Source organism: Camelus dromedarius, chromosome 15, assembly GCF_036321535.1.
Source record: "Camelus dromedarius isolate mCamDro1 chromosome 15, mCamDro1.pat, whole genome shotgun sequence".
NCBI lineage: Eukaryota > Metazoa > Chordata > Mammalia > Artiodactyla > Camelidae > Camelus > Camelus dromedarius.
Genome location: NC_087450.1, coordinates 52,581,125 through 52,607,746, shown reverse-complemented (window position 1 = coordinate 52,607,746; position 26,622 = coordinate 52,581,125). Strand labels below are relative to the sequence as shown.

The window sequence follows — 26,622 nt, the reverse complement described above, 5'->3', positions numbered from 1 at the left end:
GTATAAGATGCTCGGAAGAAACGGCCCAAGCAGAGTGCCCACCATAAGGATATCATCGCAGGGAGTCGGGGAGACGCGCTCACAGCTAGCTGGAAACGCTTCCTTCGGAGAAAGGGATTTCTACAGTTTTCTCCTTCACCTTATAGCCTGACAGAGGATGGGCGGGGGCCTCTAGGGCTGAGGGCAGCGGGAAAAGCAGGTTCCACATGTCCCATCTCTGACCTCAGCCTTCACCATCACGCTGGGCAACCGCGGGGCGTGGTGAGACCAACTCGCTCTGCCTGTCCAGGTGCAGGTTGCTCCTTTGGCCAGGCTCCCTTTTCAAATCTACTTTCCTTTTGAGTTTCTGCTAAAATCTGGAGACATGGAATCCACCTGCGGAAACTCCGCGCCCCTCCAACTGAGCATGCGTCAATGCCTGGCTGCTTTTGGTCACCCGCTCCCGAGCTCTCCAAGCTGGTGCTGCGGAGCGGGAGGAGGAGGGAGGAAGGAGAAGGGGAGGGGGTGCCTGGAGAGGCGGCGGCTCGCGCGCCTGCGCATCCAGCTCCAGGGACCCTAGATTTTCTATGGGATTCCCAATCTGCAGCAGAGACTTACCGGAGCGTGTAGCGGCGGCAGCTGGGCTTGCAAGGCGCTATCCAAGAGAGATTTAAGCAGCCTAGAGCTCCAGAGGGAAAAAAAGCGCGAGAGGACCACACAGAGACGGCTTAACCGTTTATCTGAATTGAATATATACATACATATATTTATTTATAAAGAACTATTGAGTTTTGTCGTTTTCGTTAAGTGACCGGGCGCAGCGCTATAACTGTAAGTGGAAAATACAATCTTCGTTGCATTTCTGCATATGTAGTGCAGCCAGTTGTCTGGGAGATGCTTTGACTATTGTCACATACTTCGCTTTGCATAGATCCATCTAAATGCATGCTGCCTATTGCTTTGGTTAATGCTGGTGATCTGAACGTGCTGTTAGTCCATGGGGGACCTTTTGGAATCATGGGGATGGGGGAAGGGAGAGTGTTTATATGCGGCGTGTTTGGGGGATTGTCTCAGGCTAGATTTAAGGTAGGTGAAACAGAGGTGCTTTTTAAAGTTTGTCTATAAATAGGAAGATTTCCTTACACAGATTTAAGTAGCTAATTGACCGATTGGGAAGTTTTCTGGTTGCTGATAAAACTATTGAAAGTCGCAGTCAAGTACCAACCTGTCATCCGTGGGGCTGGTGCACCATTTTTCTCACCGTGGAAGAGCAGCGAACGTGTTTGCTAAGTAAAACTGAGTGGACGAGATGGTGTGGAAACCAGGGTTGGTTTCCAAGTGGGATGCCAGTGTCTAGAACCACAAAGCTAGGCGCAAAATAAGTATATTTCTCCGTTAGTATTTAGAAATGGGTAGATAATTTTTCGGCTTTAATTTTTTGTCACGATGGTGAGTGGGCAGAAAAAGGAAAGATGTTCAACCGCCCGGTCAGCCGTCTATTTTGAACAGTCTGAGATTCAGAGCCGCCGAATGGAGACCGTCAGACCCAAACTAGTTACCTGCCTTTTCATCCCGTATTCGAATTCTTGAATGCAGGGTTGAAAAATGTAAACCTAGATGTTTTACCTTTGGTAGTGTTTCTTGAAAGGAGGAAAGGTCGTTTCGTGTTTTGAGTTAAAACGGGTTGTTCCTCTCCCAGAAAGGGAAGCAGGGTCTTTGCAAGGTCAAACCCCTTGTGGAAATCAGGGGCGCTGGTGAATTGGGGGAGGGGGCAGGAAACGGTGATGCTCCGTGTGAGTGCTCAGCACTGCCCGATCGATTGGTGCCCTGTGAGATGCCAGAGTGGGAATCCATTTTTCTAGAGTTACCCTCCTGTCCATATTTTGGAGACTGAATTGAAATGGAAGTGCTAGTGGGTGTAGAAAGAACATATGTATACTGTCTGTGTATTACATCCCACTTGAAGACAAGAGGAGCAAGAGAGTTGTATTTCTACATATTAATTTTTTTTTAATTTAAAGGAATTTCACATTGAGACAAATAAAAAATGAAACTCTTGGAAAAGCCCATTTTACCCTCACTACCATTTAAACTGCCTACGTGCGTTTGTTGTCATTGGAGGGGGGAGGAGGGGGTCCTGCATCATTGAACACCTCACTCATGAGTACACTCTCATTCAGCTTGGGTGCTAATAACCCCAGAAAAACGCTGCACTGAAGCAGACTGGCAGAATGGCACGAGACAGGCGGACAGGAGAGGAGTGTGGCCAGTGTGTGCTGGGTTTCCATGGAAAAAAGCAGATCCAGTTTCTGGCATGAAATGAAATAAATTTTACCCTAGATAGGACAGATCATTACAGGACTTTTTCGGCCCTTTAGTCAGTCCAATTGTATGGAACCCTCTGAAGGAATTTTTAATTTATTCAAGTGGATGAAATGTGACATAGAAAATTTGAGAATACATTGTCCTTGGAAACCCAAAGTGTAAATCATACCATTTCCCTGTTCCTCCCCTCTTTACTCCAGGGCAGGGGCACCAATCATTTGTCATAACTGAGCCATACTCCGTGTCATCACTGAGAGTTGGAATCAGCTCCCTAAAAGGTGCAGGTGTTGCACTGCATTGATAAATAGGTGGTGGAGCAAGAAAGGGAAACCTGGTACGAAAGCTCATAGATATTTGCTCTTAGATACCCTGGTTTATAGGCTGACAGTTATAGACGGTCCCATTCGAAAGCGTCTAACCCAAACCCCTTGTTTCCCAGATGAGGAAATCGAGGCCTGGAGCCATGGAGCTACGAGGAACTCAATCAACTTCTAGTTTATGAAATAAAGAATTAAAAAATAATGTTGAGTAGAAGTGTTCCCCCCTCTCTGCACTTTTAGCATCCTCAGTAACATTGCTGAAATCTTCAAATAATTGCCTGTTCCCTAGCACATCTTTTCAGAGAGTCCCAAGGGTTCCTTTTCACACCACACTCTTTTTTTTTTTTTTTTTTTCTGTGAGGTCTCTTTCTGTCTCTTTTCTGTTGCCCCTCACGTCTGATATACCCACCTCATTTAGATGTTTAGCGTGCGCTTTCTGACACTTCAGTCAATTTCTTTGCAATCCTTGGAGTTTTTGGAGAGAACTGGCAAGCCAGTCTGAATCTTCAGATCCTGTTTGAAAACTGTCCCTGCCCATCTCCGTCCGCTCTCTGCTTTATTCCCCAGAATCCTCCAGGGAATCCAGCCATCTGAGATACTGCAGGCATCTTCCCCTCTTTTCTACCTGTCTCATCTCCTCCAGAACTGCTGCAGCTGCAGGCGCTGGGACGGGGTGCAGTGAGGAAGCTGCAGTGTAAACACACAGTGGGCTCTGCCAGCTCTCCTCTGGCTCCTAGAAGGCAGAACCCAAATCCAAGGTGCTCAGCTGTCTCCAGTCTTGATGGAAATCCTCCAGATGAAGCCACCTGCAGAGAAGGGGATTGAGGGTTGGTCAGGAAGACTGAAAGAAGATGCTTGATTGATTCAACCTGCTTCTTTAGAAGCAGGCACTAAAGAAGAGAGCAGAGCAGCTGCTTTTTAAATCTTTAGCTCTTTCAAAGCTCCATCTTGCTGGACAGGGACAACAAAACAGGCAATAATACTGTCCTAATTTGCCCTTCTCTTTCTTTCCTTTTTTTGTTTTTCTCTTTTCCATTCATTTGCTTTCTCTATTTCTCCCTCATTTTCTCCCTTTCACCCATAAAAATTTCCTGAATGTCTATGCAATAAAGCTCTAGGCCTTTTAAAGATAATGCAGGCATTCCTGTTTCTTCCTCAAAAGTATAATCTCCTAGGCACTCAGAAAGAGACCAAGCCACCACCAGGGTCCCCTTGGGGGAAATGCCAGGAATTCTAACCTGAAAAAGCTGAGGCCTTGGGGGAAGCTTGAGAAAGACAGGATCTGAGTTTCTTCCTCATTTGAAAGATTAGCTAAATGCCCTTGGAAATTCTTAAGGAAGCCAAGGAAGCAAGGTGGCGAGCTTCTCACCACATTCCCCAATTAACAATTATTTAACCACTCCCCTCATGGTAAACCTTTACTGAGTTGGGATGAGCTCTGTCTTGGACAGAGTTTGTCCCTAACAAATGCTCTTGGGTCAGATGTCACCTGGTCTTGCTGCCCCATTCTGAAAACAGGCATGTCCAAGCTGTTCTGAACACCACACAGCTTCTGCAGACATCAGTGACTAGTAGCTGCTAAATATCCTGCCTTGATTTGCTGTGCTTTGAATCTCATTTTGTAATAAGATAGCATGATTAGAATTGTTGTCCTGGGCAAGCTGTAGGTTTTCTGTTTGGGTTGTATATAGGTATGCATTCCCAAACATTGCTGAGGAGTTCCCTGGGGACTTTTCATAGAATGACAGTATAGTATCAATACCAAATGTGTGGTTTCCTAATTCGCAAGAGCAAAATATGTTTAATGTCGTTCTAAAGGTCTTTTTCTTTGTATGAGTGATTTTTATACTCCTATGATTAGTGATTATTTAGGAAGACAGGGAGTTTCTTCTTACAGAAGGGATCAAATACATTTAATCTAAGATAGAAATTGACAATGTGCATCTCAGTTACATTTAGTAGACAGAAATAAATTAATTTTCTAATGTATCAAATGGCATAGAGACTACTTTTTTATTTTATTATTTTATTGTATTTTATTTTATTTTTGAGATAAATTAATAAACAATTGATATTTCTGCTATCCTAGTGGTTTATTCACATAATAGAGTATATGAACTGGATGGGATCCATATAAATTACCTAATCCATCCCTTCAGTACATAAAAAACAAAGTATAGTAAGGAACATTTTTATCTTAAGGACATACCTACGACGTAAAAGCACATTTCACAAAGGCAGAAATTTTAATGATCTTTTTCATATTTCCACAGTACCACTACAATGTCTTTTATATTTTATATTAGATACTCTAATATTTCTCAGAGATTTGTTCTACTAAGAATTAGTTATATGTACCTTGTTAATTATGTTAAGAAATTAAATAATTTCTACTAAAAGCATGTGCACAGTTAACACTGCTTTAAATATCTTTACGTTACTAAAAGAAAAAGGACTAAAGTTTATCTTATAGTTTATTTTCAGTAAAGATATAAAAGCACTATATTAATACTTTTCAGCACGCTTTTTAATCCACTTACAGAGTATACTCCATTTTATCTCTTGGGTAAAAATATAAATTATTTTTGCATATGTACAAGAATTGATATCCATATGTCAAAGAGGGAGTGTAAACCTAGATTATGGTAGATATGTACACCATTTACTTAGATCATGGGTCTCTTGAACTATGGAATTATTTGAACGTGTGCACACGGTGAAGGGACCATAACACTGGATTTCTCATTTACAGTTTGTTTCTAAAGATAGCTTATGCTCTCTTAAGTGAATCAAAATAGTTTGAGTTGCTTCCAGCTTCATTCATTGAGAACTCCACACATGGGATCTTGGGGGTGCTTTAGAAACTGCTTAATGAATGAAACAGAAATGGAATAGCAAATTACTGAAGAATCCTCAAAGCGGTTTGACACTTTAATAATAAGGTGCCTGTGAATACGTTAAAGAGATGTTCTATACCCTTATCAGCTGACTTAAAGCATGCAAGTCAGGCGACTTGTCGTGATCCTTATGTTTTCTCTGGATTTCTCCGTTGCCTTACTTCACTGCAGTGCTAACACAGATGACTTGCTGTGTTTTTGTTGTTGTTGTTGTTGTTGTTGTTTTTCGTTTTTTTAAAGACAATGCACTGCATTTCTAACCATTTATTGGATTCTTTTCAGGTGAACAATCTATTTCTTTCTGTTCAAAATTGCAATATAAACTTGGTGTACTCTCATTCACCAAGTGGCTTTCAAGCTTAATATATCTAATACAATAATTGCTGAACTTTTTAAAGTAGGGGCTCTCTTAATTTAAAAAGATTTCATTTTTATGAACTTTTACTCGTAAAGGCAAAGTGCTAACAAATCAGTTAAATTTACTTGCAATTGTTACAGAGCTGTAGAATGAATCCAGTTTCTCTTTATTCTTGCTCATATAGGGACTTTTCTGAAAATAGGAATCTGTCACTTTAAATGCATTTTTTCTCCTTTCTTTGGATCTTGTTTATTATCTCTTAGGCTCTGAAAGACTATGAACTTTCGAAGAGCTCAATGCAAATAGATTTTTTTGCAAATTATTAACATGTTAAATGTGCTTTGCAGCCTGGCTGAATTTTTTCCAACGCCAACAAGTAGATCCTAATATTTCTGTTGTTTCAGGCTTTAGAATGTTTATTGCAGTTGAAGACTTCTTAGAATAGTAGATTCTGGTACTACTGGAGTTTCTGGTGTTTTATATTTTGGCTTGGTTTTATTTATTTGTGAATAGTGTGATTACTTCTGATTTACTGAAACCCAATCTTAAATAAAAATTTCCCATTGGAGACCCATTAAGCATTATCAATAAAGTTGATACACTTATTAATACAATATCTTATTTTTAATGTATGAAATAGTGCTGTGTAAGTCTGGCTTTTAGTTAACAATTTCTGTTTGTTGGAATTCTTTGGCATTTGATGTTACGAGTTAATGAAGGACTATCCATTTTGTTTATTCCAGAAGTTCAAGTGTTTCTGAAATTTACACATAAGGTGCTTGGTGTTTGCTTTCCTGCTCATGTGGGAAATTTCATGAGAAATAAAAAAGAAATTGTGAAATAAGTTTAAATTCTAAGCAAAATTGTTAGTTTTTCTTTTAAATGTTTATGAGTCTTTATTCCTCAGAGTGAGATGAAAACCATCCATTCAGTTTTCTCCCATCTTTAGTTTGTGAATAGAGAAATTTCTCAGCTCTCACCAAGGTTTCAATTGGCTGAAAAGAAATTATGAGAGGAAGTGTAAGCAGTAGTTTTCAAGCTAGATACACTTAGATAAAAATCCCCAATTCCGTAGTTTATTAGTTCTATGACCTTGAATAAGTTGTTTGACCTCTCAACCTCAGGTTCCATTTAAAATAGCAATTCACAGAATTTGTGAACAGAAAATAGAAGACTATATATGTAAAGAATATAATATAATGCCTCATTATTGAAAATGTGCAGTAAATGATAGTTATAACTATCATCATTATCATCCCCCTTTCATCAGAAATCAATAGTTCATGAAGCACTTCTGTCTCTGGGTTGTAGTAATCCCCCTCATAATGGAACCTCTGAACAAGGAATTGAGCTATGACCAGTGAACAGTTAACAGTGCTTAACCTACCTTGTAAAACAAATGTCTATTAAGTAAATATGCCAAGCACCGTGTAGTCACTGCGGGATCAACAGTAAATAAGATACAATCTCAGCCTTCAAGGAATTTATGCCTAATGAGAAAGATAAGTGCCATTCAGTAAAGTCAAATGAAATAAAAAGGTGATGTAGATGCAGAGAAGAGAGAATTTCTAGAAGAAACACCTACACTGAGACCTCAAACTTCCCATTTCTCTTTTTCGTTATTTAAGCGCATCCTCTTTCCATTCTTCCTTTCCTTTGCCATCATCTCCCTACCATATAATACCAGCATATGATTGGACACAACAGAATACGGAACTGAGAGCACATTTTTTAAGCTTGTCTCTTTATTGGATACATTTTAAGATTCTCTATTAATTATTTTCCAATGTGGCTAAATAATGTGGCCTTTGTTGCCCACCCAAGCCTCCAGGGGGTCACTGAAACTCAGTGAAAACATTTCAAGAGCCCTGCCTTTGTTTAAATATTATGCGATGATACTTCTATCCTTTAATAAACCTTCCAAAAAAGGAATTTCTTTCTGATACTCTCCATTCACCTCCCTTATTACTCCAATTAATTTCATGACTAACCTTTCAGTGTGTATCTGTGGGAGGACTCATATGATCTATTCTTTCATTCTTTTCTCTCAGGGCTTTTATGATGAGGAAAATTTACCTACCAACTCCTCTTTCCTACTGAACCAAAAACTTGTTTCTAGCCCCTCTACACGCACATGCACACAAATCCAAAATGGCCTTATTGTCTTTAGCTTTTCTAAGAGCCTTTTCACTTCTCCCTAGCTTTTTCCTCCCTCCTCCCATTTCCTGCTCTGTTTACTAGGGGAATTTCAAGTATATTTCTTATCTGTAGATAAAAAGGAGCATCCTTTTCTCTCTTTGAAATCTACAAAAGTTGCACACAAATTCTGAGGTTCTTTTGTGTAGTTGGAGTCTTCGATGATTCACAGAAATAGGCAGGACTTTTAGTTTTAATTAACTTGATAATTAACTTTCTTTTTTTCTCACTTGGGAAATGGGAAAATGGAATAGTATATTTACCTTACAGGAAAATTGAGGACACCGTATATGTATTTATATACCACCTAAAAGAGCTTAATGCATAATAAATAATTCTTCTTCCGCCTCCAGACCTCTACCTTCCCTCCCACGTTTCACCATTTCTCCTGGTCTCACGTTCTAAGTGTTCTGCTCTTTCCAAGTATATTTGTCCTAACTTGCTGATGGTTAAATAATAGAGAATACACATATTCCAGGTAGCACGGTGAGTGTGGTCCTGGAGAAGGTATACTAACTGAATCAACACCCTAGCGTAGACCTGTGTTCCTGAATCTGTTTGGGAAAGTCTTCCATTCATTTAAGACATGCCTCCTACTGAAGTTCGCAGAGCTCCTAATGACTAAATGTGCAACCGATGAGCAATCCTCCCCCATCCAGTGATTTACAGGGCTCTTCATAAATTATGTCAGAGCAGATCTGCCAGTCTTTAATTGTCTTCCACTTTATCCTTCCTTTACCTTTTCCTCCGAGGTGACTTGAGTGCATTTGAAACATTCTGATGACATCCTTACTTCACTTCTTTGTGTCAGGTCTAGCACTGTCACTTACAGACTTTTTGTCCATCAAATGTCCATCAAGTAACATCAAATAAATGGCAGAAAGGGACTGCTTAGTGGAGCACACAGTGCATGCTGCAGAGCCTATCTGAGTCAGGGTTAGCCTCTCAGAGCATTTGTCTGTCGAAGTGGACACTAATGCACGTTGGCTAAGAGCGGAGAACGACTCTCAAAGTGGGAGTGAGGGAGCGGTGCACATACAGACACACACACACACACTCACACACATACATGATACGCACACAGTCAGTTCAATGTATTGTCATAGATTATTTTACATTTGTAAGCAAAATACTCAAGAGCAAACAGCTTTACTGTAAATCAGTGCTTGTGAGATGGCATTAAAAGGAAGGCCTTTTGAAAGTTTTCTCATTCTAGGTGAAGTGGCAGAGTTGAAAGGGAAGGTTTAAATTTGGTGCTAAGGACATTTTAGACATTGTTTCTTTAAAGAATTATTTCCAAGACTCTCATAGTTACTTCCCCTCAAAGAGTTCTGTGGAAACCTTTTTTGAGGCAAGTAGTGCTTCCTACATCCCATTCTTAAATATTTTCAGTGCACATTTTCATATTAATAAGCCTGAGTGGTCCTGTTGTAAAGACCCTAGTATCCATTCAGCTTTGTTTAATCTTGTTTCCAAACCTGTTTGCACAGAGAACTTATGTTAAAATACGTTAATTACCATCTCACTGTCGTTCTGAAGACCCTAGTTGGAAAAGAGGGACAAAAACTAAACTGTATGTAATGAAAAGTACACTAAGACTAGGAGTCCTTAATTGTGCGTTTGAGGCATCACAACTATGCGTTAGTTATTATAAGTGTGAAACCCTGGAAAAGTTACTTTACTTTTCTGAGTTTTAGTTTTGTCCTATGAAAATAAACATGGGACTGCCTACCCTCCCTAGTTAGGAATTATTGTGAGATTGAGATGACTTTGAACATACTCTGTACACCGTATAGTGCCATGTAATCGTAAGAAATTTGTGATTATCATTCAACTTCAGAATTTTAGTTTATCTTTAAAATTTTTTAATTAATTAATTAACTTGGGGGGAGGTAATTAGGTGCATTTGTTTGTTTGTTTATTTAAAGGAGGTACTGCGGATTGAACCCAGGACCTTGTGCATGCTAAGCACACACTCTACCACTGCTATACTCTCCCCCCAGCTTTGATTTAAAATGTGTATAATTTAAGAATCAAAGTATTGATCTTGTGCAGATCATTGCATTGAGGTTATATCTGCTAAAATAAGCCCCCTGTCCCCTAGCCTCCCCCGTCTCAGGTCCTAGGATAGAATGACAAATATATGGCAACTGTAACCAGGTCTTCACACAGTTAAGCTGAAAAAATGATTTTGAAAAAAAATAATTCTGGAAAGAAAACCTAAATTACTTAATATTTGAGAGACATCTTCTCTATTTGTCTCAGGATTTCTCGTGCTGTAGTTGGGTTCACAGCCTTTCTCAGTGGCGTAAACATGTCTCAGTTTTCAGAGAGACTCTAGTGGGAAGAAAGGCAACCATGGTCATGCCCGTGTGTTTGTTCCAGCAGGGAAGCTTTGGAAATGAGATTTTTATCCTGATGCGGGAGGTCTGTGAGGGCAGCTGGGCCTTCATTCCTGGATTCATCATGTGTATACAGATCTGAACAATGTAAGGACAGTGAAAACCGATTGGGGAAAAAGAAGAGACCCACATGTGCATGTGTCCAAAGGGAATCCACTTTGGACAAGCTCTGTGCCTCTCAGTGCAGGCCAACAGGGACAATGGCATCTCCTCAGGGACAATAGCAATTATTTCTCGTGAGCTTTCGCGGCTCTGATTATCAAAGTCTGATTCTTCCCTGGGAGTTGTTCCCTACTCATTCTAGCCGACAGTTACCTCTCAGGCCTCTTATCACATCTGACTCACAGTCACTTGTGTTTGTGCCAGGTTGCCTATGAAACTGGAAGTCTCTTGAAAGGAGATATGTCTGATAAGTTTTGAGGTCCCCTTTAGAGAGGTGGCCCCTGGAGGACAGCTGAAGAGGAGTAGGAGCAAGTCAACCGTGCACGGCCCCATCAATAAATTGTAGAGTTTGCAAATCTCCAGCTATTAAAGAGCTCACAGATACCCAGAATTATGCGAAGCAGCATTTGGGCATCGTACTCACAAAGGGTGTCGATAGCCAGGTCACACTAGTATCAGTGAAGTAAGACTTTCCCATTTCCTGCATACCCTCCCGTTCTTGCCCCCTCCCTAGAAGCAGCAGAGCAGACAATGGAGGAGGGATGCAAGCAGGATGAAAAGCCAGATTACAACCTCTTCTCCACTGCCTAGTTCAAAAGTGAGCTGAGAAAGGAGAGAGTGGGTTGGATATATAGTGGAAATTTACATTGAAATTAGACTGAATTTGTTAATACCTAGAACCAACCACTTTTCTGATACCTGAAAGTGACCTGAAAAGATATAGATCAGCCCAATATATCATCCCAGAATGGGAAAGGGGGACACAGGAGAGCATGTTTGAGGCAGTGATGAGAAAATAAAATCTAGCCAACCCATTCGATACTGGTTATAAAAGGAACAATACAAAATGGCCAGTGATTCATTCATAAAACAAGAGATATAGGCCAGAATTGCTGGTATAAGGTATTGGGAAGAAGAAACTGGTGTAAACTGGAGTGGCACAGGAAGGTGGTCTGGATCCAGGTCACTAATGGTACAGGAGAACCTGGAAAAGAATGATATTCTTCCAAAGAAGTGCTCTGTAGATGACCATGGACACAGAGGGCTTATCTCATTTATCTTTGGCTCTTAACCACAATCAGATTTATGCGAATGTTGGAAGTTATCTTTAGGTTAAATCAGGAGAGCAAGAAATGAAAGCAGAGATAATTTATGCGTGGTGATAACGTTAAATAGTAATGGTGTAAAGAATTTAGGGTGAGTAGGGCACTGCGTTGCACAGTGACACGTGTTACTTCATTGAATCCACATTACAGCTCTGCAAGGTAAGTGTCTGCAGAGTAAGCTTCATTTTATGACTAAGAAACTGTGTGTCTCAGAAGGTAATTTGTTCAAGATCACACAGCTACTAAGTGATAAAGGAGTTACTTAAATCCAGGACTCTCTCTGCATATCTACACAGGCTTTTTTTTTCTTTTCCTTTTTTCAAAAAACTTTTTGTTATAGAAATCATACAAATTTGAAGAGAATCATGTAATGAACGCCCATGTACCCATCACCCAGCTTTAACCATTATTAAAGCTACTTTGCTTCACTTCCATAGCCATCCTTCCCCTCCAATGACTTAAATTAAGACATAATATCATTGCATCTATAAATATTTAAATACATATCTAGAAGGACTTTTTAAAACATGTTCACAATATTATTATACACCCAAAAAATTACTTACCATCGTCAAATACCTAGTCAATGTTCCAAACTCATAAGTATTGCTATAGTCTATCTGAATCAGGATCCGAATAAGGTCTAGGTATCCCAGTAGGCTAGTAGATCATGACTGTTTTATAGAAGACATGCTTTTCACTAGAGGGAAGTATGGTATGGATAAAATGTACATGGCTTCAAAGATAATTCTAGATGCTCTGAACAAGTTACCTAACTTTTGGAAAATGAAAAGTATATTCCTGAGATTGACTGCAAGGATTAATAACATAAGGTCTATAAAAGTACTTAGAACAGTCTCTGGTACAAGGTCTCCAGTGAATATTAGTTTCTTTTCCTAAAAAAAAAAAAAAAAAAAAAATTAAAATAAAAAAATGGAACACTAGGCCAAGAAGCTTGAGGAATCTTCTTGGCGTGCTTCGGCTACTGATCTCTTGAGATCACTCTCATTTTGTTTCTGGATTGGAAATTTGACCACAGTTGTGCCAAAGTGGCTAGTGATTAATGGCTCTGAGTCCTCCCCACTGACATGTTCTGTATGGTTTCCCACATGAAAAGGAACGAAATTTGTGACTTTAAAATGATCTCAAATTCAGAAAAATGACAATATTGTAAGATATTTTTAACTTCATGTCAATTAAAAATAATAGAAAAAATTAAAATGTGATATCAAGTTAGCAGAGGTTAATATAACTTTACAGAAGTAGTATAATTTTAAAAACACAAAGAGGCAATTAATGTGATTCAGATTTGAGGGGTTTTTTGTTCCTATGAACTTGGGCAAGTCACTTTATTCCTTGAGGTCCCGGTTTTCTTAGGGTACGAAATAGAATTTCTGAATAAGATTATCTAAATAACCTACAGATCAGACATTGGCAACATGGGAAAATGGAAATAATATTGGACAATAAATCAAAGCCAAATTTGAATTCTGACTCCGTTTAATGGCTATGTGGCCTTAGGCAAATAATTTAATGTCTCTGAGCCTCAGTCTTCTCATTTGTCAATTTTAAATTATAACCTGTCTCACAAAATTGTAAAAACCAGAGACAATACATATTAAATGCCTAGCAGAAACCTATATTTAATTGATACTCAGTTTTTTTTTTTTAATAATGAGGTAGTATTTGCTGTTCTCAGAGCCTTTAATTTAAATTGAGAAATTCAATGAATTCATAATGAAGAAGTATAGAACTGAGTATAGCTGACAGGCTGTCTCTTGAATTGGGTACATCTAAAGCCATTTGTGAAGTTAATGGGTACTTTATGTAGAATATGGATGTTAGGGTTCAGAACATTGTATTTATAAAGGCTCATAGCCCAATGACAGTAACGTAATGTTCTTGTAGAGCTTATACCTGCTTATTTAGAAAATGTGAAAGTCAGCAGTTTTCTTCTATGTTATGTTGGAGCCACTTCCTAAAATGCCAACCAGAGGTTGCTGGTAAGGAGTACTTAGATTTTTGTCATAGGTCTGTAAAGTTATATTATCTGTGAATTGGAACTCACTGGGAGATGATATAATAGAAGGCAGGCCAAAAATTCATACAGCATTCCAGCTAGCTTCTCTGAATTGTACTTAATGGTTCCTGTGGTAGATAGCCAAGAATCACACTATTTCTCTGAATTTGAAACTAACTTGGACTCACTCATTGTTATCATGGTAATTGAGTTTGTCTCATTATAACAGTGAGAATATTCCAATTTTGTGGTTGTCTTGAATTAGATATGGGTGCAAAATTTTTCTTTTTTAATTAAGTGAAGGAGACAAAGATTAGTTTTTCTTTCAAAAAGCTTTTTTAAAAATCCAGTTAAAAAATACTTATTTGACAAAACTAAAAACTAGAACTAAAGAGGGCTGCTGCTGGCATTCCAGATAATTCATTGAACAAATATTTGGTACTTCAAGTCTCTATTCTTATGTGACAGCTCTTAAATGAATTTCACTGAAAGCCAAGGATTTGCTCTTTTTGAGTACTTTTTCTAAGTAGGTAGAATAATACTCATTGTAGAGAATTTAGAAAGCAAAACAAAAGGAAAATCAGAAAAAGAATGAAAATCACCTACAATCTGTTATTTATAGGTTGTATTTTTCTCCTGTTTTCTAATTAAGACTACTTATTACTTTAAAATTTGTGTTCTACTTTTTTCCCCCTTAACACCACCCTTGCGATTAAAACTCTTCACAAAGGTAATTTTAAGACATTACACACCATCATATGTATGAGTGAGGTTTACTTCACTATTCTCTTACTGTTACACATTTTAACTTTTTAAATACCACTGAAGGGAACATCTTTGTGCACAAAGTTCACTGCCGTTTTAAGGATGTCCTGGACAATGTCCTTGGTGTAGATTTCTGGGCACCTCTAGCAGAATGAGTAATTTCTTGGAACCTAGGCTTTGCTGATTACTGACGGAGAATGGGATCCTAGAGAAATAGTAGGCCTGAGGAGTCATAACGTTTAGTCCTTTGTGGAAACTTTATCTAAAATAGGTAGTAGTTTTCAGGGCCCACTTTATCAGCAGGTGGCTGCATTCCTTTCAGAAGCTCTGAAAGGCCTCTTCTGAGCAAAACCTACCTACAGCTGCCTGAAATTTCATCACTTCTGTCACCTTGTTTTGGAGCAGGAAATAGGAAAGAGGGCCTTATGGAGGCTGAGATCTCAGAACGTTGTTTTCTACAATTTTTAATAGCATGCTTTGCCTTTAGTAGTATTACTACTGCCACCACTATCATCCTCTTCTTCACTGTCATTTCTAGTGTATTCTTCCCAACTCCTCTGTGAATTCCTAGAAAGCTGACACAGGGCCTTATTAATCTTTGGATCTCTCTTAGGTCCGTACATCTAAGGGGCATCACGGAACATAGTTGGGTGCTTTAAAACAGAATTCACTCATATATGTTTTAGGTTAAATAAATGTCTGACTTTTTTTTCTTGAAAGCAAGTTTTGTTAGAAGGGACTAAATATAAGACTGCTTGGCTCCCAGGAGGTGGTGAATGACAAGTTTTCTACATTCAGAGTTTGTTCTGTCCCAGGCCAGCCCTGTGCCCCACTTTGGCACTCCCAGGAGGCTAGGAGGCTCTCAACAGAATTTCACTTACTCATATGGCAAACACCCCTCTACTTCTACCATATGCCAGAGACTGAGTTTGATTCCAGGGTTTCAAATGTCCATAAAACAAATGTCTGCCTTCAAGAAGCTCATGGTCTAAAGCAGAAGCTAAACAAAGTGGGGCAGCCGTCAAATGCATGTTAAAATGATGGCATTTTGACCAATCAGAAGACCTGTCTAGTATGGTTGCTTTTTTAAACACAGCATGGAGCAAATTGGCCAATATAAGCACATGCATGGTCTTACAGTGTTCAAGGTCCATGAATTTGGCACTCCTGGTCTCAAAGAAAAACTCCTGGATCCTGACTTTTGCTCGCATTTTAAGGTTATTTTTAAATGATTCCCATACCAAATGCAGGCAGTGTGAAAACCCAGCATTTACGGACTTATATTTTACATCAGTTATAAGAACAGTATTTATTAAAGTGAACAGCCTAATAAAAGAAAGTAAATTATAAAATAATGCCAATTCATTACTTCTTAAATCAATTAGACCACTAAAAGTGACTGACTTCCAAACATCGTGTTAGAAGGAAAATCATGGCTGTAGCATCACACAGACTTGAATTCAAACCCCAACATTATCACATGCTAGTTGCCATGGCTTCTGTTTCCTTGCCTAAAAATGGAAAGTCTACTTTGTATAGTCATCGTAAAGATTAAATCAGATTATACTTGCAGCATACCTCAGGCAGAGCTGGGGATAGAGAGAATGTGCAGTATCAGATAATCATCATCGTTATTGTTTACAGTGATATGTGAATAATTAAGGCCCTTAGGTCCTCCCAGGACTTATTTACAGAACAAAGCCCTTAGACTCAACTTCTGTTTCACCAGTGTATTCTCAGAACCAAGTTCACTGGTAAATATACCATAGATGCTCAATAAATACACATTGAATGAATCAGTAGATACCTAGGGGGCCCAAATACTTGTTTAAGAGTTGGAATAGAGAGGTGGGAAGTTCTGGCTGTATAGGGAAGATATTCCAGGGGCTAAAGACCCTTACATCTGCCAGAGTTCACTCATCTGAGTTCACAGAGTTTTACACCTGATGACATTCAAATGTTCCAAAACTCCCCAAAGAAAGGAAAAAGAAGACGACTGCCTGCTGAGATGTGCAGTGTTTGTAAACACTCATGCCACTTACCGTCTCTCTGTGCCAACAACTGCACAGGTGCTTTGCACGCATATTATCTCACTCATTTTCACAATAATTCAATGAGATAATATTAGCTCTACTTTAGGTGAAGAAATTGACACAAGGATGAAATAATTTGCCTGAAGTCCTGCAGTTTGTAAGTGATCGCTCTACACTCTGAGGCTGATCTGTGCCCTTCTCACTTCCTTCACCTTGCTGCTTTTATATTCACTATGTTGCTTTTACATGAAGTGCCATCTCTCTGGTTCATCAATTCCCTCCTTCTTTCAACAAATACCTGTTGAACATCTATCCTTTGCCTAGTACTAGATATAGAACGTGAACTAAAACAGCCACAATCCCTGTGCTCATGGAGATCAGAATCCAGTTAGGGAAACAGAAATTAAACAAAAATCACAAAATAGTATACAATGACAAATAAGATTAAGTAGCATGGAAGAAAAATACACAATGCTGTAAGGAAATGCAACAGGGAGACCTATTTTGAGCTGCTTGAAGTAACAGATTCCAGGGAAGTCCACCGAGGTATAGATTTCCAACTCAGCCTCCTGGGATTGCTACTCAGTCATGTTTACAATGGCTGGGCCTTGAGAAGGATGACTGCTGTATTTCTCTTTGAGAAGAGGGGAATGGGCCCTGCTCCCAGGTTTTACCATCTCCCACTTTATCCATTATTCACAAGACCCCCAATAACGAGGGCAAGAGGGCTTTTGATATCAGTGTATCTCCAAGAAAACCACACTCTGATGCTCAGGTCACTAGAACAGTCTCCAGATAAAGAAATCTACAAGCACCTGTGTGTCCAAGTACTCTTCCCAACCCCCCTCGATTGTTTCCATGTGATGTAGACATGTGGGTCTTTAAACTTGCCCAAGTGCCTCTACAATTCCTGAAGTTAAAAGTGGTTTTCATTGATTTAACAAATATTTATTAAGCACTTACTGTGTACTCTGAGGATATGAGACATTGTTTGTGCTCTCTCAGAGCTCACACTCCAGTGATGGAGACAGATAACTGACAGTCTAATAAGAATAATCATGAGAGACTTCTGGGGCACACAAACCCAAGCCTCCATTGGGTGAGGGCTGGAAGTGGGGTAACTTCAGGGACCACGACTAGGAATTAGCTAGACAATGGGGAAGGGGAGTAGGAGCCAAAGCAAAGTATACAATAATGGCAAGAAAATACTTTCAAATACATGTGTCTGACAGTGTGTTAAAGGGTTATAGAATATTTAGCAAATGATACGAGAACGGTATATTGGAAAGAAATGTGGATTTTGTAATCAGGCTCTGTCACCAAATATTCTGAATTATATGAATTATTTTATCATAGAATTTAGATAATGATACGTATGTGACAGTATTATCATGTGGCAATAAACATTGCCACATAAGTATCATTTGATACCTGGAATTTAGAGGTGGTAGTAATGATGGCTTTAATGAAAAGATCAATAACACTACATGTGGTTAATTTATATTGACTTCATTACATGCATTTATTTTTCTAATGCTCACAACTCACATGAAGAATTTTTATTGTTCTGACTATAAAAAACAGGAAATAGGGACTTAGAAGCAGTAAGTGACACGCCCACAGTCACAGAGCCAATAAATGGCAACACCAGAAAGTCTGACTTGACAGTCCATTTCTTAGCTGCTCTCCACAGTCTGCCGACAGTAGTCAATACATAGCTGTTATTATCATTATCATTATCATTATTATGATCATTATTTTCAATTTAAAGCTCTCAAGACTATAACCAGAATTCTATTAAATATCTACTATGCTTTTTTTTTTTTTTGAGCAAGATCTTGCAGCCTTATACTTTGCTGACAAATCGGTTAGAATTAGATTCAGCTTAAAATGATAGAAAATACCAAATAACAGTGGCTTAAATAAAAGAGATTATTTCTCACTTATGTAAAGAAATCCAGAGATGGTCAGTTCAAGGCTGGTAGGGGAGCTTCACAAAGTTCTCAGGGACTCCAGATTCCTTCTTCCCTTTACCTCCCCCATCCTTAACATGTCACTTCCGTCTCATGATCCGGTGTGGTTGCAGCCATCACATATGCTGTCAGTAAAGTAGGAAGGGGGGATGAAGATGCTTCCTTCCCTTTTAAGGACCCTTCCCTAAGTTAGACCTGATAGTTGGCATACATGCCACTGGCCAGAATTTAGTTACATTTAGCAAAACTCCTGCTATAAATTAGGGGTTTTATTATTAAGGAAGGAAAAAAAAATTTTCAAGGAAACGGAAAGCTTCTGCTGACTAGTAATAATACAATTTTAAAGTTATAATAAATATTTTAATTTAGATTATCAAATTGTTTTTTTTAATGTAATATAAAAATCATCACAAAAAACTCCAGTGTTTTAAATTCACACCTAAAGATCTAATCAACAATGTCTTTTATAAAGAGCATTGTTCCAGGGGTCATAACATCTTGGGTGTTCTTGTCTGGGCTTTGCTTCTGGCTTTTCATCTTGGTTGCATCACTTTCTCTTGCTGGGCCTCAGTTTTATCATATGTAGAATGAGTAAGGTTAAACTCAGATGTCTCTAAGATCCTTCCAGATCTACCTACTATTACTGAATGTCATAGGTAGATCTCATAGAATTTTAAAGTAGTATAAGTGTGTTATAGGGCAAAAATCTTGCAATGAGCCACTTTTCTCAGGAATAGATACAGATTTATCTCTGTGTATTTATACCTTGCCTTCTCTCAGAAAAAAATGAAAGATTTTTATTGTTCTTTATTTGTGCAAAAGCAACAGATTAAAAAATGAAATAAGCAGACTAAACATTGGGAAAGAGCTTAAGCGATCTTTTTTTTGCTGAGTATATTTAGGGAAAAATCCAAAGTTTCAAGTATAAACAAAAATGAATAAATATTTAAAAAGGAGACTGGATATAAGATAAATTATAAAAAACAAATAGCCTTTTCTTTTAGTCTGTCAAAAAAGCTCTCAGAAATGAAAATTGGAAAAATATTCTGTGTGCAATAGCAACCATGATGATAAAATATTTAGGATTAAAATTTTTAGGAAAGGCAGCAAAGTGCCTTATGGATGACAACTATAAAGTCTTATTGAAGAACAGAAAATATAACAACAAATAAAAAACAGCATAAAATATATATTTACAAATATAAATATTATTATAACAATTATAATGCCACAGAAATTTTTTGTTTTAGACATTAAGTTGTTTAACCTGATTTTAAAGTTTTAAAGCTATGGAAGACTACATTTTCAAGACTAAATAGCCAAGAAAGACATCAAAAAGAACACTCTGACCAGGTGTCAGAACATACTAGCATCATAATGAAATTAATATGGTATAGGAATAAGCAAATAGACCAGTGGAAAAAAATAGAGAATCCACAAAAATATCTCATTTTTTCATGAGATTTTAATTACCAACAAAGTTTGCATTTTTAATTTAGTGAGAATAGTGTAGTTCATTTAATAAATAGCACTGGTACAACTGATTGTCCATTTAGAGGTAAACAAATTTGGATCCCTATCTCACACTATATAAAATGTATTCCAGATTTATTAAAGACTTCAATTTTTTAAGTGTTGGAAAAAATCTAGGAGCTATAACCTGAATGTACTAGGAAATAAACTATCAAGAAACTATAAAAGAGTAGTCATTTGATTACATAAAAAATGTAAGCTCCTATTATGTTAAAAGGTGTTCTTAACATAAAAACTCAGTATGTTTTATTAAACTTTAGAAGACAAGTTTCTGTACTATCTGGACCTTAATACCTGATTTCATGGTTGAGAGTCAAATTACAACGTTCAAGGTAGAATGGGATCAGAAACCCTACAAGGAGGGAGACTGTATACTAAGAAAGTCTGGATGTGAAAGAGCAGGTCTGTTTTCAATAGATTTCTTAAATTGCCTCTTTGGGCCTCGAAAGAAGAAGAAAGTGTGATGGTTAATCGCAGTTCAACAGACAGTTTGTTAATCCAGTTTAACAGACTAATTGAGTGCTTATTATGTGCCAAGCCTGTAATGGAGAATTTTAGAAGCAAAAAGAAGATGGTCTCTTTCATGGAATTTATGGTAGGGAAAACAAAACAGATTATTAAAGGTTGGTCAGCTTGAATAAAGGGGAAGATTATGCTCCTGTGGGCATGTATAACAAGGAATCTAGCAATCTGAGAAATTCAGGACAGAGACAAAGTGAGATTTATGCTGAGATCTGCAGTAGGAGTGGGAGTCGGCCAGGGGAAGAGAGGCACAGAAAGAATTCTCCCAACACAGGTAATAGCATGTACAAAGAGCTGGATGTGATAGTGAATCTGGTGAGAAACTGGAGCTTAAAAAGGGTCTTGAAAGAATGGCATCAGATGAGGCTGAAGAGTTAGGTAGCAAGCAGCCAGGCTCCACATTGTGATGAATCTTACAAGGAGTGTTAAGGATTTTTTGTTTTGTTTTACTGGATCCTAAAAGCAACAGGAAGCTATGGAAGGTTTTTAAAAGGAAGTGACTTGATCAGACTTGCATTTTCAAAAGATCCTTCTGGACAACGAATTAGGAGGATTTAGATGGAAACAGAGAAGACTGGAGGCAGCTGTAATCATCCATATGAGACGTGATATTGTCTTTGGCTAGAATGGTACAGCACGGAGTCAGAGACTTGTACATATTTGGGAGATATTTAGGAGGCAGATCATACAGGAGCATAACTGTATTTGTGAAAAGAGTGGGAGAGAGAGAGAAAGATACTGGGTTTGTGGACAACTGGGTTGATGGTGATATAATTCTTCAGACAGAAAACCAATGTCAAGTATCTACTCTTTGTGTGACTCTTAATAATACAGCCCAGAAGTTAACAGAGAAGGTGACTCCCTTTATATTGTTCTAAATATGTACAGTCATCAGAATAAAAAATATGACTCACACCAAACACTAACCCAGCAATGAGGGTCTTCAATACTCCTAGCCTGTGGAACTAATATTCCATTTTTTAAATTATTATTATTATTTTTTTAATTTTATTTTGCTTTTGGTTTTTTTTGGGGGGGGCGGGGGGAGGTAATTAGATTTACTTACTATTTTTAGAGGAGGTACTGGGGATTGAAACCAGGACCCCGTGCATTCTAAGCATGCACTCTACCACTTGAACTATACCATCCCCCTAATACTCCATTCTGTCGAGGTTCAGTTCAAATCTATTGAGGTTTTCTCAGGGCTGCAGTTTGTGTCAGGTGTTCTCAATCTTTTCCAGCACTACTTTATACTTCTAGGACTTCTTTATAGCAACACTTTTCCACACTCCCAAAATTAGTAATTGTGATTTCATTATCAGTTGATTGAAAGGGCACAGAGTGACAAATAGCTGCAATAAATTCAGCAGTGCTTCAAATTCATTTATTAAGTGGCAGTAACACTGACATATATTTGAAAAATAATGCATTGGTATGTGGAAGATACACTATTCCGTTTAGTGTTCATATGTATTCATAGACCCTTGGCAATAATTGAGTGGATTTTCCCAATTGAAGACTTCATCCAGCATTGCACAGGCAAAATTTTACCTTTCAGATAATCATTAATGTTTTTGTTTCAAATAAGAAGTGAAGCTACTGTGTACATGATCTCTTTAAGAACTGCACATTCTTTAGAAATCAAAGAATACATTTTTGCTCCCTCATGATGGCATTTAGACAGGGCCATGGGATTACGTAGGCAGGTATTTGCTCTGCTCCGGAATAAACTGGGCCTGAGGTTTAGAACCTAGAGTCTTTCCCCAGAAGGGCACACCTTGCATTAAGGCAGTTTTATCTGCCTCTGAACATGATTATACGAGGAAGACTTATTTTAAGGATAAACATCAGAACTAGACCTAAGGAGACATCAGGAACCCGCACAACTCTCGGGATTTGCTGCTGCCTTCTTTTCTTGGTCTTGTGGAATCCAAGATGTTCCTCTCTCTATACATAGCATCTCAACTTCTCTTTCTGCAGTTTAGCTTTGCAGTCACTATTGATGAAGGATCCAGTACCATCTGCCTTCCATTCCAGATCCCTGAAAGGGCAAGTCTGATTACTTTTATCTCTATTTGCAGAGCCCTTCCCACCATCCAACCTCATTGGCTGGCCTGTGCCGTGCCAACATTTATTGGATTTTTAGGTCATTTCTACCTAAAAACAGCTTAACAATACTTCCCTGAACGTGAAGTATGGATAAGACCATCTCAGCTAAAAGAAGGGATGGGATGTATTAATAACTGATGTGTCCAGTATATCTGGTAAGGAATAACCGGGAAGGTGAGATGAAGGGGAAGGGAACGACATGACAAAGGAAATTCAGGCACTTCACATACATCAATAACACAATAAATTATCTTCAGAGCAAGACCAGCAGGTTTATAATATTTCTCTGTTTAACAGAAGAAGACAGTGGGGCTTTGAGGGAGTAAACAATGTGCTTGGTCAACCAGCAGATCCAGCCTGTTTTACTTCAGAACTTGAGCTATTTGCAGACTCATTCAAGCCAGGAGTGTTTAGCTGTCCCTGGCATCAGTCAGTACTACAAGCTTCGTTCTGGGGAGAACATTGGTTCATCAGTCAACTTGGTTAAGTTTAGATCAGGTAAGACAGCTCTTAAGATGTTAAAAAAATAATTGCTAAACATTTGAGAATTGCCTGTGTACTATCTAGACGTCTAAGTCCTTTAAAAATAAGGTACAGTTTCATTATGAAGGTAATATTTGACAATGAAAAAGAATCTGAAAAATAGTAAAGTAGAAAGAAATTTGTCATCACCCAAATATTCAAAGTTAATTATTGTGATTACTTGACATATTTCTTTCTGGTCTGTTTTCTATATGCCTACTTTTTTACCTAGTTGTGATGTAGATAAAATTTACCCTTTTCTAAGTATTCCTTTTAGAAACCAATTCTTTTAACTATATCACATGTTTTTCTGGAGTCATACTCTTCTGTTTTCTTTTATCTAGTCTTCTTCATGCTTCAGAAAGGATTTCAGTTAGGTTTAGGAAATGTATCAAATACAATAAAATAAAACAGAAAAAAATGAATTTAAAAAGAGAGATTTTAACAAAGGAAAGCAAAAACTTTCTTCTGATTTGTTCTATCTCACACTTCTGGTTGTTAAATAGTTTTTTATATGGCTTGGCAACGTCGTCTGTACCATCCTTGAGTCATTCTGACTCAAAATTTGCTTCCAGAGCCTATAAGCTGAAAGAAAATATATCTAGATAGTTGGCCAAGGAATGTGCTTCATTCTGGCAATGAAAAGCATATTTAGCATTAAGTGGACTTCATTACACTGTTTCATGAGGCTGTTCAGACTGACCTTCACAAGATTATCCCAATTCTCATGCTTACAGTTCTGGAAAAACAACAGTAACCACAAGCAACTACATACTCATTTTATGTGCTTAGTACAGTGGCAGGAAACCGGATGACTCAAAGAGTTACTGTCATACCAACTTTATGGATTCAGAACTCAAAATCAGAATCTCTCAAGATGCCTTGCAAATATTTTGTTTAATTATTGTGTCTAATATCTCCATTCACAGATGAAAACTGAAATTTTATAAGATCATTTTAAGAACACTTACTGAATGTCCGTGTAGTAAAGATGTTGATGAGCAATACAGGGTCCCCATCTCCAAAGTGTTCCATGAGTCTAGTAGAGTCGGGCAAGTAAACAAGTAATTGCAGTCCTCAAAAACAACCTTGAAAGTGTTAACTGCAGATGCAATTTTGCACCAACAAAGCAGTCATAAGACCATGAAAACGAACTTGAAAATTCCACTTTACTTTGTATATCACAAAAATGAAATCACTTGAGAATTACCAACAGAGAATAAGAGAAATTATTTTTTCCTAAACGTAAGATGGACATGCTTTAAATTATTCAGTAAAATTCTTAGCGTCTGGCACAATTTTCTCCTCAGTAGTCTGCCACCACATGTTTTCTTTGAAGTGAACATGATTACTCTGTTTAAGGGCTGTAAGAAAACATTATTATCCAAAATTATAATGGCACCCAAGCTACTTGATTAGTTAATCTTCAGCAATGGAAAGTACCTAGGAAAAAGACAGTTGGGATTAGAGAGAAATCTGAGTTACAAAATGCTTTAAGAGAAAATTTATTAATTTTTTATTGTAAAAATTTCAAATATATAGAAAAGTTCAGAGAATAGTAATAATAAACATTCATTGACCTACTACCTAGAATTTGCAAATATTAATGCCTTCCATATTTTGAAATTATCATCATTTTTCTTCTCAATCCCACTCACCTCTCTTCTTGCTCAGAAAAATAATTCTGTTGAACTTGGAATGCATTTTCTTCATGAATATATTTGTTCTTTTAACTAAGTATGTATATCTCTGTAGTATCATTTTGGCTCTTTGATATTTAAGCAGATGACATCATACTATATGTGTCATTCTCCAACTCACTTCTTTCAAAAATGTTTTTAGATCACTATTTTTATTCATATAATATCATTCATTCATTTTTTACTACTGTATAGTATTTCATCATGTGACTATACTTCAAATTAATTACTCATTTCCTGTTTGATGAACATTTAGGTTGTTGGCCCTTTTTGTTTTAATTTGCTATTAAAAATTTGTAGTATACATCTTTTTCACATGTCTTCTTGTGTATCTGTGTGAGTTTCTCTAGGATATACATGTCAAAATGGAATTGCTGGGTCATGTTCTCTATGCATCTTCTGCTGTATTAGATATTGTCAAATTGTTCTCCAAAGAAGATGTACCAGTTAATAGTCCCACCAGCAATACGTTAGAAAGAGTTCATAGTTTTTCTACATCCTTACAAACACTTGATATCAACATATTAAAAAAAAATTTTTACCAAACTTTTTATAAAAAATGGTCCTTTGTAATTTTCCATTTTCTTACTGTTTATTGGCCATTTATGTTTCTTCTCTGTAAGTTATCTATTCATATGCTTTACCTGTTTTCAGTAGGATTGTTTATCTTTTTCTCATTCATTATTTGGAATTCTTTATATAATCTGAATACAACTCCTGGGTTATATACATTGCACGGGGTGTAGCTCAATGGTATAGCATTTGACTGCACATTGCAAATATCTTCTCCTTGCCTGTCACTTACTTAACTTTATTCATGGTTGTTAAAAATACTCACTTTGAGATAGTCATATTTATCAATCTTTTACCATGATTTGTGCATATTTTGCTTAGCTTGGGTTTTAATCCATCTGAAATACAATTTTGTGATTGGTGTGTGGTTGGGATGTAATTTTATTTTTGTCCTTTAGACTACATTATCCTAACAATTTTATTGAATATACTTTTGACAGAATTTCAGACTAATGGGAACTCGATAGGGCAGAAGGGATGGTGAAGCATAATGCAGGCGTCTCAGTGTCTTACTTGGGCTTGCAGACTCATGGCGTTTCCCTGAATTGTTGAGACAGAGTTGAGGTCCTGCCCACTCTGTCCTCCATTGCCTTATGTTTCTCTGGAAGATAAGTAGCTCATTTCTTCCGTCACCTGCTTGGTGTTTTTGCTGTTGGACTCTGAGTGAAAATTGCATTTGAAGAGAACATTAGATTTGTAATCAGGAGATTAGGTTCTGGAATTACATCTTCCATAGATATTCTCTACACTCTTAGAAAAAGCTTGTGTCTTCTCTAGGCCTGTTTCTCATCTGGAAAAGAAAACCATTATCTAAACTAGAATCTATTTATTTACTCCTTCGGGATCTCAGCCTCCTCAGCTTTATAAATGGGAAGATTAATTAGACTTTACAAAGATCTTTTCAAGCTCTCATATTTTAATGTCAGTTAAAATGGTAACGTATAGGAAATCTCTCACCACTGATATTAATGTACTACCATAGAATCTGGTACATTATAGAAATGTGCTTATCACTCCATATTATAAGTTGTAATTAGATTTTTCACGTATTACTTGTCTCTCCCATTGGGTCATCGGTTTCTGTAGGAAGCAGGCAGCTTCTTATTCATCTCCATATCCGGATACAT

The 26,622-nt window shown here is 37.6% G+C and overlaps 1 protein-coding gene across 1 annotated transcript in view; it reads left to right on the top strand.

Annotated features, from left to right (window-relative positions):
- Positions 1–530: 530 nt before the first annotated feature.
- VSNL1 (visinin like 1) overlaps positions 531–26,622 on the top strand; it is a 100,772-nt gene continuing 74,680 nt past the window's right edge. The window contains exon 1 of the mRNA XM_010989665.3: positions 531–810. The gene's annotated coding sequence lies outside the window, so the exon portion shown is untranslated. The remainder of the gene's footprint in view (positions 811–26,622) is intronic.